General features: G+C 31.9%; 2 pseudogenes; both read right to left on the reverse strand.

Moving 5' to 3' along the window:
- Positions 1-2,366: 2,366 nt before the first annotated feature.
- LOC127135197 (NAD(P)H-quinone oxidoreductase subunit J, chloroplastic-like) lies at positions 2,367-2,926 on the reverse strand (annotated as a pseudogene).
- A 43-nt stretch (positions 2,927-2,969) lies between these two features.
- Positions 2,970-4,742, reverse strand: part of LOC127135193 (NAD(P)H-quinone oxidoreductase subunit K, chloroplastic-like) — a 20,752-nt pseudogene continuing 18,979 nt past the window's right edge.

A 4,742-nucleotide genomic window follows, 5' to 3' on the forward strand; every position in this document is an offset into this window, starting at 1 on the left:
TGATGGTGAGGTTAATTGAATGGTTGGTTAATGATTGGAATTAACAATGTGTCTGGTTTCGAATTACGCAGGAATGATAGGCCACGAGCCATTTCAAATTATACGTAATCAGAAAAACCAAGGAAGTGGCAGTTGGAGGGAGATTAGAGTTCTGTTACGATTATTGGTTATGAGATTGAATTGTAATTTTGACATTGTTTGGAGTTGGAATTCTGAAATTATGTCTGTAATATTAAATGGTAATTGTGATATGGAATTGAAAGGGTTGTAATGTATGAAACTGTTTGTTGTTTGAATGAAAGAAAATTGTTTGGTATTAGGTCATGTATTCTCAAGTCATGTGATTTCATGTTGTGTGTGGCAAATGGTTTGAAATGTTTGGTTCTTTGTAACTTTGAGGATTGTTTTGGAATGTATGGAGAATGTCTTTTATTTTATACATATAATATATCCATATCGATTTATACATATCCATTCGAATTCTAAAAAATTGGATGGATTATCAAAAGAAATTGGATTGGATAAGTAATTAAAATTAGATCTTTCTATTGAATTTCTAAATAAATGTCGAATTATAAATTAATAAATAGATTTTAATAATTTTTGTTTTGTTATTATAAGGTCTGTATCTGTCTGTTCGAAGGAAAAAAAGAATCGAATATTAGAGTATTCTAAATTCTATCAAAAAAGAATAGAAGGGGAGACATCTAAGATAGAGATATATGTAGTATATATCTCTGTATATTGAATTGCGAATACAGAGATAATAGAATCATTTCTGATTCGACTAAATTATGGGTATTTGATATAGATGAAAGAAAATCAATCAAGAAAAAACAAATAGAAGGAAATTTTCCCCCACCCAATATGAGTGTAGGTTTCGAATAATTTCAACAGTTCCAGCATACAATTCTCATAATACTCATAATACAAAAAAATGAAAAAAATAGCATAATGCGATATGATATCAATCTCAAAGAAAAATGGGGGATATGGCGAAATTGGTAGACGCTACGGACTTAATTGGATTGAGCCTTGGTATGGAAACTTACCAAGTGAAAACTTTCAAATTCAGAGAAACCCTGGAATTCAAAATGGGCAATCCTGAGCCAAATCCTTCTTTCTGAAAACAAATAAAAGTTAAGAAAGTGAAAATGAAAAAAGGATAGGTGCAGAGACTCAATGGAAGCTGTTCTAACAAATGGAGTTGACAACATTCAATTGATTAATGAAGATTTATAACTTCTATTTGTAACTATTTTGATTCTATCACAATGGAAACATTAGAATCAATTACAACTGGAAGAAAAAATGACTGAATATTCATTGCTCAAATCAATCACTCCACCATAATCTGATGGATCTTTTGAATAACTGATTAATCAGACGAGAATAAAGATAGAGTCCCATTCTACATGTCAATACCGACATCAATGAAAGTTTTAGTAAGAGGAAAATTCGTCGACTTTAGAAATCGTGAGGGTTCAAGTCCCTCTATCCCCAAAAGCCAATTTAATCCCCTCATTTTGATGGCCCTTTTTTATTTAGTTGACATAGACTCAAGTAATTTCTTAAAATTAGGGTGGTGCTCAAGAATGGTCGGGATAGCTCAGCTGGTAGAGCAGAGGACTGAAAATCCTCGTGTCACCAGTTAAAATCTGGTTCCCGGCGACTCATTATGTATGAGTATCTATTCCTATATTTCTTTTCAAAAATTGGGGGAATAGATAGATATTTATTAGTGGTCTTAATCATCATACATAATTTATGTAGGTGTACGGAGATATGCTCTTTCTAGATGAAGAATGAATAGATGTATATTCTAGGTATCAAAAGGAAGTCTGAAAATGAATGATTCAAGTTTGTTTCTATTTTTGTGCACTGCAATAACGAATGTTAATATTTCAATTGAAATAATATTCAAATGGTTAAATTAGTTGGTTGAAAGACCAAAAAGTGGAATCTAGGGGAGTTCAGAGGTGAGAATAGTCAAAATTTATCTGAGATACATTATCCAAAAATCTGGTCCATTTCTTTGTATTTAATCGTACTTTTTATTTTTCTTAGCCAGATACCTAATTGATGCTGATGTGCATCTTACATAGTTAATGATGCATAACTTTTTCAGTTCATCCTATTGGCTCGTCCGAAATAAGGATTGCTCCATCCTATTTTTCAATCTCAATGAATCCCTATATTATTGTCTTTTTTATTTATCAATTTTCTTATTTATCATAATCTAGAATAAGATAAGAATGAAACCTCTATTATTCTGTCTAATCTATAAGAAAAAGAAAATGTCCATACAGTTATTTCTTTAATATCTGGGGTTGTCGAAGTTCTTATTACTTTCTTATTTTTATCATTTAGTGAGCATCTTGTATTTCATAAAAATGGGGGTGATATAATATTTACGCAAAGGCCATCCTATCCAACTTTCGGGCATTAAAATACGTTTAAGACGCGGATGATTATCATAATGGATTCCTAACATATCATAAGATTCCCTTTCTTAAAAATCTGCACTTTTCCAAACCCAGAAAAGAGAAGGAATTCTCGGATTTTGCCTTGGGGTAAATACTTTTATGCATAACTCTTCGGGTTGATCTAGACTATACTTTATTCTCGTAAGATGATAGACACTCGCTAATAGTCCTCATGGTGCTACATCATAGGCACATTGGGAACGTAGATAATTGTAACCAGATACATATAAAATAACAGCAATCGAATGCCAATCCTCGAGCTTTATTTGTAAAGTCTCTATTCCTTGGTAATAAAAACCCAAAGATCTATGAACTATTCCGTGTTTGACTAGCGAAACAGACAAATTACCTTGCATTTTTTGACTTCTCCCGAGTTTTTTATCAGATTGGTATAAGTATTTACCATTTATTTACATTACAATGAAATTTTTAAGATTGACTTGCTTGCTATTTCTTATTGTATTTTGTACAAAAGGATGCTATTTAATTCACTTTTTCGTTCGTCACAGGATACTGAACTTTTTTATATTCAAAAATGTGTCAAAGGTCATCTCTGAAATAGATGATGGTTGATAGAATAATCCTTGATTAGAATTGTCGATATGAGTACTACGTCCAACATAAAATTTGTGGTTGGTAGTAAAAGACTATTCTCTCGTTGATAACTAATTGGATCTTCATCGATTTCTCGAGATATTTTCTTATGAAGTTTTGTTATAGCATCTATAACAGCTTCCGGTTTAGGTGGACAGCCTGGCAAATAGACATCCACAGGAATTAGCGTATCCACGCCCCGAACAGTACTATAAGAATCGGTACTGAACATACCTCCTGTAATTGTACAGGCTCCCATAGCAATAACATATTTTGGTTCGGGTATTTGCTCATATAATCGAACTAAAGAAGGAGCCATTTTCATAGTTACGGTGCCCGCTGTTAAAATGAGGTTTGCCTGCCTAGGACTAGAGCGTGGTACCAGTCCATAACGATCGAAGTCAAATCGCGATCCTATTAATGAAGCAAATTCAATGAAGCAACAACTAGTACCATACAGAAGCAGCCATAAACTGGATAGGCTTGACCAATTTGAAAGATCCTTTAATGTAGTAGAAATAACTGAATTTTTGGTTTTTTGATCAAGTAAGGGAAACTCAATGGAATTCATAACTGTCTCAATGTTTTGTTTAATTGTCTAAATATTCAAGAATTAAGACCATTCTAATGCTCCCTTTCGCCATGCATAAACTAAACCAACAATTAGGATAAGCACGAAGATGAAAGCTTCTAGAAATACGGATACCCCCAATACATCAAAACTCATTGCCCATGGGTAAAGAAAGACTGTTTCAACATCAAAAACAACAAAAACTAGAGCAAACATATAATAACGGATTTGAAATTGTAACCAAGCATCGCCCATCGGTTCTATTCCAGATTCATAACTAGAAAGTTTTTCTGGCCCTTTCCTAATTGGAGCTAAAATTCCAGAAATGAGAAATGCCAAAATAGGAATCAAGATCGATATTATTAGAAATGTCCAAAAAATATCATATTCATAAAGCAAAAACATAAATGTACTCCTATGAATGTGGAAAATATACTGGATTCATATTAATTCTTAGTCGATTTGAATTGAAATTTTCAAATTCTTAGATTCATTAATCTAATCTAAATCGAAATGCTTTGTATTTTATTAAGTTTACATTATTTCTAATAAAATTGAAATTAGTATCTGAGTATACTAATATCATTCTATCATTCTTTCTATTCCAAAAAGTATTTCAAGTATATTTATACTACTAGTATAGTATTACTAGTATTTCGTATTCAATATAGTACTAATATAATAAATATAGTATTATTAGAAATCTATTTGTAATGACAGATATGAGATAATAAATAGAAATCTGAGTAGTATCGGTAGTAATATTAGGGCTATACGGACTCGAACCGTAGACCTTCTCGGTAAAACAGATCAAACTATTCTTATCAAAATGATTTGAATTGTTTTAAAGACCCAACGTGCATTTTTTTTTGCATTGGGCTTTTTCATTAACTGATAGAAATATCAATTAGTCTACCATCTTTTTTCTTTCCACAAAGAAAAAGGAAATGACTCCCTGTGCTCTGATTTCTTATTTAGATGAAAATCTAAGAGCACTACCAAAGTTTTTCAAAGAAGAAGGTTATCCTGACGTAGGTCTGCTTCTGGCCTGGATCAACTTAAGTTAAATGGACTCTCTATCAACCTACTTA

This window comes from Lathyrus oleraceus, chromosome 4, assembly GCF_024323335.1.
Source record: "Lathyrus oleraceus cultivar Zhongwan6 chromosome 4, CAAS_Psat_ZW6_1.0, whole genome shotgun sequence".
Lineage (NCBI taxonomy): Eukaryota > Viridiplantae > Streptophyta > Magnoliopsida > Fabales > Fabaceae > Lathyrus > Lathyrus oleraceus.